Below are 11,348 nucleotides of genomic sequence, written 5' to 3' on the forward strand. Positions count from 1 at the left end.
ATTCCTAGGTATTTTATGCTTCTTGGTGCCTTTGTGAATGGGATAAATTTCTTTATTTGTCTTTCTGTTGCTTAATGTTAGTGTATAAGAATGCAACTGATTTCTGTACATTGATTTTGTATCCTGCAACTTTGCTGAATTCATGTATCAGTTATAGCAGACTTTTGGTGGAGTCTATCAGATTTTCCATGTATAGTATCATGTCATCTGCAAAAAGTGAAAGCTTGACTTCATCTTTGCAAATTTTGATGCCTTTGATTTCCTTTTGTTGTCTGATTGCTGATGCTAGCACTTCCAACAGTATGTTAAACAACAGCGGTGAGAGTGGACATCCCTGGCATCTTCCTGATCTCAGGGAGAAAGCTTTCAGTTTTTTTCCCCATTGAGGATATTAGCTGTGGGTTTTTCATAATGGCTTTTATGATGTTTTAGTATGTTCCTTCTATCCCGACTTTCTCAAGGGTTTTTATTAAGAAATGGTGCTGAATTTTGTCAAAGGCCTTTTCTGCATCGATTGACAAGATCATATGGTTCTTATCTTTTCTTATTAATGTGATGTATCACAATGATTGATTTGCGAATATGGAACCAGCCCTGCAGCCCAAGAATAAATCCCACTTCATCATGGTGAATAATTCTTTGTATATGCTGTTGATTTCGATTTGCTAGTATCCTGTTGAGAATTTTTGCATCCATATTCATCAGGGATATTGGCCTGTAGTTCTCTCTTTTTTTTTTTTTTTTTTTTTTACTGGGTTTCTGTCTGGTTTAGGAATCAAAGTAATGCTGGCTTCATAGAATGAACCTGGAAGTGTTCCTTCCCTTTCTATTTGTTGGAATAGCTTGAGAATGATAGGTGTTATGTGTGCCTTAAATGTCTGGTACAATTCCCCTGGGAAGCCATCTGATCCTGGACTCTTATTTTTTGTGAGATTTTTGATAACTGATTCAATTTCTTCACTGGTTATGGGTGTACAGGCTTTCTATTTCCTCCTGATTGAGTTTTGGAAGCGTGTGGGTGTTTAGGAATTTGTCCATTTCTTCCAGGTTGTCCAGTTTGTTGGCATACATTTTTTCATAGTATTCCCTGATAATTGCTTGTATTTCTGAGGGATTGGTTGTCATAATTCCGTTTTAATTCATGATTTTATCTATTTGGGTCATCTCCCTTTCCTTTTTGAGAAGCTTGGCTAGAGGTTTATCAATTTTGTTTATTTTTTCAAAAAACCAATTCTTGGTTTCGTTGATCTGCTCTACAGTTTTTTTAGATTCTATATTGTTTATTTCTGCTCTGATCTTTACTATTTCTCTTCTTCTCCTGGGTTTGTGGTGTCTTTGCTATTCTGTTTCTATCCCCTTTAGGAGTGTGGTTAGATTTTGTATTTGGGAGTTTTCTTGTTTCTTGAGATATGCCTGGGTTGCAATGTATTTTCCTCTCAAGACTGCCTTCGCTGCATCCCAAAGTGTTTGGATTGTTTTCTTTTCATTTTTATTTGTTTCTGTATATTTTTAAAATTTCTTCTCTAATTGCCTGGTTGACTCATTCATTTTTTAGTAGGGTGTTCTTTAACCTCCATGCTTTTGGAGGTTTTCCAGACTTTTTCCTGTGGTTGATTTCAAGCTTCATTGCATTGTGGTCTGAAAGTATGCATGGTATGATTTCAATTCTTGTATACTCATGAAGGGCTGCTTTGTGACCCAGTATGTGATCTATCTTGGAGAAGGTTCCATGTGCACTTGAGAAGAAAGTATATTATGTTGCTTTGGGATGCAGAGTTCTAAATATATCTGTCAAGTCCATCTGATCCAATGTATCATTCAGAGCCCTTGTTTCTTTATTGATCCTGTGTCTAGATGATCTATCCCTTGTTGTAAGTGGAGTATTAAAGTCCCCTGCAATTACCACATTCTTATCAATAAAGTTGCTTGTGTTTGTGCTTAATTGTTTTATATATTGGGGGTCTCCTGTATTAGGAGCATGGACATTTATAATTGTTAGCTCTTCCTGATGGATAGACCCTGTAATTACTAAATAATGCCCTCCTTCATATCTTGTTACAACTTTTAATTTACAGTCTAGTTTGTCTGATATAAGTATGGCTACTCCAGCTTTCTTTTGACTTGCAGTAGCCTGATAGAAAGTTCTCCATCCTCTCACTTTCAATCTGAAGGTGTCCTCGGGTCTCAAATGAGTGTCTTGTAGACAGCTAATAGATGGGTCTTGTTTTGTTTTTTTTTTATCCATTCTGATACCCTATAACTTTGGTTGGAGCATTTGTTCCATTTACATTCAGTGTTATTATAGAAAGATGTGGGTTTACAGTCATTGTGATGTCTAGATTTCATGCTTGTAGTGATGTCCCTGGTACTTTGTCTCACAGGATCCCCCTTAGGATTTCTTGTAGGACTGGTTTAGTGGTGATGAATTCCTTCAGTTTTTGTTTGTTTGGGAAGACCTTTATCTCTCTTTCCATTCTAAATGACAGACTTGTTGAATAAAGGATTCTTGGCTGCATATTTTTTCTGTTCATCACATTGAAGATTTCCTGCCATTCCTTTCTGGCCTTCCAAGTTTCAACAGATAAATCCTTCAGTAGTCTTATCGGTCTCCCTTTATATGTTGGAGCATGTTTATCCCTAGATGCTTTCAGAATTCTCTCTTTATCCTTGTATTTTTCTGGTTTGACTATGATATGTAGTGCAGAAGATCAATTCAAGTTACGTCTGAAGGGAGTTCTCTGTGCCTCTTGGATTTCAATGCCTCTTTCCTTCCCCAGATCAGGAACGTTCTCAGCTATGATTTCTTCAAGTACACCTTCAGTACCTTTCCCTCTCTTCCTCCTCTGTAATCCCAATTATGCGTGTTATTACATTTAATTGTGTCATTTAGTTCTCTAATTCTCCCCTCATATTCCTGGATATTTTTATCTCTTTTTCTCAGCTTCCTCTTTTTCCATAATTTTATCTTCTAATTCACCTATTCTCTCCTCTGCCTCTTCAATCCGAGCTGTGGTGGCCTCCATTTTATTTGTCACTTCATTTATAACATTTTTTAGCTCCTCCTGACTATTTCTTAGTACCTTGATCTCTGTAGTAATATATTCTCTGCTGTCCTCTATACTTTTTTCAAGCCAGTAATTAATTTTATGACTATTATTTTAAATTCATTTTCTGTTACATTGCTTAAATCGTTTTTGATCAGTTCGTTAGCTGTCGCTACTTTTTGGAGTTTCTTTTTAGGAGAATTGTTCCATTTCATCATTTTGGATAGTCCCTGGAGTGGCGTGGAACTGCAGGGCTCTTCCCCTGTGCTCTCTGGAGTAACTTGTGTTGGTGGACGGGGACACAGTCAGACCTGATGTCTGCCCCAGCCCACCGCTGGGGCCGCAGTGAGACTGGTGTGCACCTTATCATCCCCTCCCCCAGGGGCAGGACTCATTGTGAAGTGGTGTGGCCCCTGTCTGGGCTACTTGCATACTGTCAGGCTTGTGGTGCTGCTTCGATGGGATCTGGCGTATTAGCCGGGGTGGATCTGCAAAGTGCACAGGAGCGGGAGGGGCAGACTCAGCTTGCCTTGCCTTCAGTGGTCCACTTAAGGAGGGGCCCTGTGGCACCAGGATGGAGGCAGACTAGTCAGAGGGATGGATCCACAGAAGCACAGTTTTGGGTGTTTGTGCAGTGCAAGCAAGTTCCCTGATGGGAACTGGTTCCCTTTGGGATTTTGGCTGGGGGATTGGTGAGGGAGATGGCATTGGCGAGCGCCTTTGTTCCCTGCCAAGCTGAGCTCTGTCCTCTGGGGCTGAACAACTCTCTCTTCCCGTGGTCCTCTAGCCCCCCCCCCCCCCCCCCCCGCTCTCAGAACAGACCTGTTGATTATAACATTCCAGATGTTAAGTCCTGATGGCTGTCAGAACACACTCTGTCTGGCCCTTCTGCTTTTGCAAGCCAGACTTGGAGGCTCTGCCTTGTGTGTGGGTAGCTGCCCTTCCACTGCCCCGCCTCCTTCCCACCAGTCCGTGTAGCATGTACCACCTCTCCGCCCTTCTTACCCTCTTCCGTGGGGCTCTTGTCTACGCTTGGCACCAGAGAGTCCGTTCTGCTAGTCTTCTGGCAGTTTTCTGGGTTATTTAGGCAGATGTGGGTGGAATCTAAGTGGTCAGCAGGACACGGTGAACCCAGCGTCCTCCTACGCCGCCATCTTCCTCCTGATAACTCCATTTTGGTGTTTAAATCTTCCAATATTTTAAACTTCAAAAGACATCATTAAAATTACTTGTAAAGTCGATATTTCATTTTAATTTACTCACATAATAACCCCACACTTTTTTTGTTGTAGTTCTTCCCTCTCTTCTCTTTAATTTCTTTCTTTACATCTGGAATCATATTCCTTCTGCCTATATAAATTGATTATTGCCATTAATTAGGGTTTTGTGTTGACTGGTGATGAATTCTGTTTTTCTTTACGTGAAATATCTTTATTTTGTCTCTACTTAAAAAGAATAAGTTCAATGACTGTTGGATTTTTTTCTTGAAAATTATTTCAGTTTTTTGAAAATATTCTGTCATTCTCTTCTGGCTTCTTTTGATTTCCTTCAGAAGTGTTGTGTTTTTCTCTCTGGAAGTTTAAGACTTTTTCTCTTTCAATTTTATTTTTGCATTTTTGCTATGAACATACCTAGATGTTGTTTTATTTGTATGCATCTTGTTTGAGTTTTTAGTACTCATTGAATCTGTGGCATGATATTTTTCTTCAGTTTAGGAAAATTATTCACTGTTACCTCTTGAATTATCTATTAAAATATTGCGTCTGTCTCACTTTATCCTTTCCCTTTGGGGCACCAAGAAAAGATATATCTTTCCATGATATCATATAGATATCTTATTCTCACTCTTTGAATTTTTCACCTTTTTTTCCTCTCATGCTTTAGTCTGGATATTTTCTGTGACTTACATTCCATTTCACTAATTATATTTTTCACTCACTACTGTAAAACACATTCAGGAAATTCTTAATTTTAGTTATTCAGTTATAGAATTTGCATTTGGTCCTTTTTTATTTATTCTGGTTGTCTGCTGCAATTCTACACTTTATCCACTTTTTAACACAATTTATTATAGTTATTTGTATTTTTTTCTGATAATTCTCATATCTGCAACTCATGTGGATTGGTTCCCTTTGAATACTTTACTCTTGCAGTTTGGTGACTTAAAAATCCATTATATCTTATAACTTTATTTGAATCCTATACATTGTATTTAACAATTTGTAAAGACAATTTGAAGCTTTTGATTATTTTATATTCTTTTTTCAAGTTTATTTATTTATTTTTAGAGAGAGAGAGAGAGAGAGTATGAGTTGAGAAGTGTAAGAAAGAGAGGGATAAAGAGAATCCCAAACAGGCTCCACACTGTGTAGCCATGCATTGAAGAAAAATGCTTTAGATATTTACATTTTTAATGTTTATTTATTTTTGAAAGAGAGAGAGAGAGACAGTGTGTGAGCAGGGGAGAGGCAGAGAGATAGGGAGACACAGAATCCAAAGCAGACTCCAGGCTCTGAGCTGTCAGCACAGAGCTTGACATGGGGCTTGAACTCATGAACTGTGAGATCATGACCTGAGCTGAAATTGGACACTTAACCAACTGAGCCACCAAGGCACCCCTCAAGGTTTTTAGTCATTTAGATTGAGCAAATGTTCAGGGCTGCCTCTGTCAGTGAAATAGCAGCAGCAGCAAACCGCACATAGTCTTTATTTTATTTTGCCAGGCATAAACATCAAAGAATGTCAAAGCATTGGAGGAAAACACAAAGAGCCTCGAGACATAGACCAAACACACATCTAGTGTCTACATGAAAGCATGCAGGGAAGTTGTGAAGTTTTAAGGACTGCTAAGCAATTAAAATGGGCCTGTTCCCTAACTGGCTTCTGGGTGGATCATGAAGTTCTGGATCTTATAGTGTAAGTGTGTTCAACAGCCTTGAGACCAGGACATCATTGATGTTTCACCAATTGCCCTATTCACTTTCCCAGGGCTTAAAATACATTCTCTAAAAATAACTACAAATCTGTCAGCACTGAGCCCAATAAGGGTTCATACCACAGACTGTGAGATTATGACCTGAGCCAAAATAAAGGTCACATGCTTAACCAACTGATCCACCCAGGCACCCCTTGATTATTATATATTCTTAAAAAGAAGACTAACTTTTGCTCCTGCTAGGTGGTTAGAGTGGAAATCTACTATCTTAATTCAATCACTAATTTTGCCCAATGACATATGACTTTTAATATTGGTAAAGGCTTATTCATTCCTGGTTTTCACTCTTAGTCTTGGGTCTATTCACATAGAGGATCCAACTCAAACCTGGGGTGTTATTTTCCGTCTTGCTTGATCCCAAACTTTAACTTTCACTTCACCAGTTCCTTTAGATATCTGAAATCACTGTTCAGGCTTTTGACCTCTTAGTCATCACTTATTAATTGAAAAAATGTCTTGAGTTGTGAATCCATGTGAACATGGATCATAATCCTGATAGTTATTTAGTTCCTTAATATTATTTTTTATGTATTAGGTTTTTTTTTATTTACTAGCAGAAGGGTTAATATGGTAAATATTTACTCAGCATAGATAGGAGAGTAATTGTCATGGTCTGTATGTCTTTTCTCATCTTCTGAGAAATAGATATCAAGATAGTATTAGATGTGAAAGAACTTTATTTGTGAGACGTCTATGAATAATGGGGAGAGATCATGAGTAACCAGAGAGTTTTCAGATTGTGATTCAAGTTTGAGCCTGTGAAAGAAACGAGAGAAGAAGGGCTTGAACAAAAATATCCTTATATCACAGTGAAGTTCTGGTATAATTTCAGCAGACTTATATGGAGTCTCCAAGGGAAGGAATGGACCAAGACTTGTACCCCCATTGTACTTCTTCATTGACTAGGAGAAGCTCTGGAAAGTGTGATCTTAGAATTCATGGGTTAAGGAGTGGAACTAAGAACCTCTGATTCTTTTGAAAGAGATCTGAGTGGCACATCTATGGTATATTATACCATTTGCACTGCACATTTATGTTTCTACACATATTTTCATTAAGCATCTCCTCTATGGTTCCTGTGGGCCTTAATTTCTGTGATAAAGCATAGAAAAAGGAAAATAGTGAGGAAAACTACTGATTTCATCACTGTATTTGGTGTCAGGCCAAAAATGATACTCATTTCCCATCTCAGATGTAATCTTAGTAGGTCTTGATAGGTATTGCTTAATAATGTGATCCAAAACTTCCTAAGGTCACTGAGCCCTTAATTCATTTGCAGACTGGAGTTGTATTAGGTGACCAATAATCATGTAAGTGCCAAATGGTGATCAAATGTATCACCTAAGTTACACACATTTTTCTCTCTGCTACTGTTATATGAAAGGAGCCCAATCTCCTCCTGCTTACCATGGTCAATGACCCTTGCCACAATGTTGACTCTTCATCTGCTGGTTCCTGGTCATAAGAGGCCAAGAACAAAGGTAGAAGTTGTTACATCTAGTTCAGTAGTACAATTTCTGTAATCCCAGAAAAAATCCATTAGGGATAAGAACATCTAATAATGAAGACCCCAGAGTTAAGAAAACAAAAACAAAAAGTCTTATAGTGGGTCACTTAGAGTGGCTGTAAAGGGATCCACTTTTGTTTACACTCCTTGGTACCCAGAACCATGTTTTATTTCTAATGGGGTCACTGTACAATAGAGGTCTCCAACTATATATAGGACAATTATACTTTGCCTTACTGTATGGAATCCTGTACTTGTGTGACATTGCCTTCGAATAGTTACTTCACCTGTACATTAAATTAGTCATTTCAAAAAACTCAACAAGAAACCCATAATTATATATCAATTAATCTTCAACAAAGTAGTAAATAATACCCAAGTGGAAAAAGACAGTCTTTTCAACAAATGTTGTTAGGAAAATAGGTTAGCTACATATAAAAGAAACTGGACAACTCTCTTACACTACATATAAAAATAAATTCAAAATGGAGTAAAGACCTAAATTTGAGACCTGCAACCATAAAAGTCCTAGAACATTCAATAATATCTTGGACACTATCTATCTATCTATCTATTTATATATATATATATATATATATATATATATATATATATATATCTTGAGGCAAGGAAAATAAAAGCAAAAATAAACTATTGGGACTACATAAAAATAAAAAGCTTCTGTACAACAAAAGGGTCATAGACTCTGGGTATAAAGTTCCTTCTTATCTAGCAAGACAGTGGGATGCAGGATAAAAAGCTAGAGATGGCTAATGTCCAGAAAAAGACTAGAGCCCCAAATAAGGGTCCTTGCCCCACACTTATTAAGATCAGAAGGCTTAAAAACGTGATGGTGTGCACAGAGACATAGAAACTGTGAACATTAATTTGGGGACATGAGGGAAAAGGGGGATTTTGAAGATACACAGTGTTTGGGGTTTGGGTCAATATAAAACATATTCCTGGCACTGGGCAGGTGGGTAGATGGCTGTTAACAGCAGACAGGAGGGACCATGTCTGTTTATCTTAGCCGGTCTAAGGGATGAGGCAGATAGGGAAAATAACCTCAGAGCTAACAAAGTATCTTTCTTTTGTTAATCATCTCCACTCTAGGCTGCTACACCTGAAGCGCAGTGGTCTATAGCGCAATTTACCTGTTTACCTAACTTGGTCCTTTCATCCTGTGAAATCAGTTTTCTTCTATAGTACTAAATTGGGGGTGCTTCAACCCTGACTATCTAATCTTGTTTATTTCATATACTTATATATTTGGCACCTTTGTGCCCCTCTCTATTTGGGGGGCCTTTGCACCCCCCCTCTATTCTGGGGTGCCTTTGCACCTCCCCATTTTTTGTGCCTTTGCACCTCCTTATTCTTGGGGTGCCAATCTTGTCTACCCAATCCCAGGTGTGAACATCCTATGGCTTTGTATTTATTTATGCATTGTTAACCCATTGGTGTAAACCCAGGGAATTTCTAAGCTTATTCCCCACACAAAGGAAACAATCAACAAAATTAAAAGGCAACCTAGAAGACACTTGCAAATAATATATCTGATAAAAGGTTACTATCCAAAATATATAAAGAACTTATACAGATCAACACCCAAAAAACAAATAATTCAATTTAAAAGTGGGAAGAAGACATGAACAGACATTTCTCCAAAGCAAATATGGAGATGGCCAACAGACACATGAAAAGATGCTCAACGTTACACATCATCAGGGAAATGCAAATGGAAATTAAAATGAGATATCACCTCACACCTGTCAGAATGGCTAAAATTAACAACTCAGGAAATAATAGGTGTTGTTGAAGACATGGAGGAAGGGGAACGCTTTTGCACTGTTGGTAGGAGTGCAAACTGGTGCAGCCACTATGTAAAACTGTATAGAGGTTCCTCAGAAAGTTAAAAATATAACTACCCTATGATCCAGCAATCACACTACTAGGTATTTATCCAAAAAATACAAGAATACTACTTCAAAAGGATACATGCATGATGATGTTTATAGCAGCATTGTCTACAGTAGCCAAATTATATAAACAGCACAAGTGTCCATGGACTGATGAATGGGTAAAGACCTGGTGTGTATGTGTGTGTGTGTGTGTGTATTCCATACATATATATGATGGAATATTTCTCAGCCATAAAAGAGAATGAAATCTTGTCATTGAAATGACATAGATGGGGCTAGAGAGTATTATGCTACGTGAAATAAGCCAGAGAAAGACAAATATATGATTTCACTCATATGTGGAAATTAAGAAAAAAAAACAATGAGTAAAGGAAAAGTGTGTGTATGTGTGTGTGAGAGAGAGAAAGAGAGAAAGAGAAAGACTAAGAAACAGACTCTTAACTATTAAGAACAAATTTTGATGGCTACCAGCAGGGATGTGAATAGGAGGATGGGTGAAATAGGTGATGGGAATTAAGGAGTGCACTTATCATGATGGGTACTTGGTGATGTATGGGATAGTTGAATCACTATATTGTACAATGAAACTAATATAACACTGTATGTTAAATATACTGAGATCAAAATTTAATAAAAAACATAAAGACACCTGTTACAACAAATGAAAAAAAGTCATTTGAACATTCTTCATAGTGGCTGATTCTAGACTGTGTAATATGATATAACCAGTGAATCCTGTGGTCATGGACCCATGGAACCACTCCCACATCTCATATCAGGTACTTTCCTAGACCGAAGGAAGTGTGGCTGCCTGAGGTCTTGTGGGAAGACAAAAGTAAATCCATACCAAGAATAAACATTTCTCCCTGGTGGATGAGCTACTGACCCTTACAGGTTAGAAGACGCTCAATATACTCAACTTTCTACCAAATTATTTTATCTACATATTTGTTCTTGTGGATATACCATGTGGATGCTTTCTGCTTGACATTAACATATGGTGCAAAAATCTTTCTACTTAGTGCCTGTTCCCATACATCCATCTATATGCCTCTACCCCAGACTTTCTTGTCTTTCATCTTCCAATCCTTTGCCTTTCAGGCTCCTAATTAAATGAGTAAGCCATTGGCCATTGCTTATAAATATGTATATATTCTCTCTTTGGATCACTTTTACTTCCACACATATTAGATGTTCATGTACCATTTATTTCCATTAAGGTTCTGTGTGTGTGTGTGTGTGTGTGTGTGTGTGTATTGGCTGGTAATAAATTTGTTCAGTTTCTCTGTATCTGAAAATATTGTCATCTAACAAGTAGAGAATATACAATCTTTTTGGAAGATATATGAAATATGTATGCCATTTGTGTGAATGCTTAGGCCATTACTTCCTTTTGGCTGTTCCGAGTCCGTGACAGACAAATGTGAAGTACTAATGACAATTCACTATTGATTAAAGCAGGATTCATCTAATAGGAAAACTTAAGTCAGGGACTTCACCTTGATTTTGCTGAAAATTTCTTCAAATATTCTGGAGTCTGAGGCTATTCAAATCTGATCCTTCCATTGAATCTAACTTGTTATTTTCCAAATTTAATTCTTTTACATCCTAGTTAATTTTTGGTCTGCTTGACCTATTCGTTTTTGCTAGAGATGTTTTGAAATATTTCACTATGTTCATAGACATGTCAATTCCAAATTTTCATTCTGTTTGTTTTATCTTTTCATATTTTGAGACTTTATTATCAGTTGCATAAAAATTATCTTCTTTTAAGATTTTTCTTTAATTGTTATGCACTTTCTCTTAGTGCTATTACTATTTTGCCTTAAGTTCTACTTTGTCTTCTTTCTAGCTTATAGGATTGGTTCCTCAGTTGTTATGTA

This window comes from Leopardus geoffroyi, chromosome X (assembly GCF_018350155.1).
Source record: "Leopardus geoffroyi isolate Oge1 chromosome X, O.geoffroyi_Oge1_pat1.0, whole genome shotgun sequence".
In the NCBI taxonomy this organism is placed as follows: Eukaryota; Metazoa; Chordata; class Mammalia; order Carnivora; family Felidae; genus Leopardus; species Leopardus geoffroyi.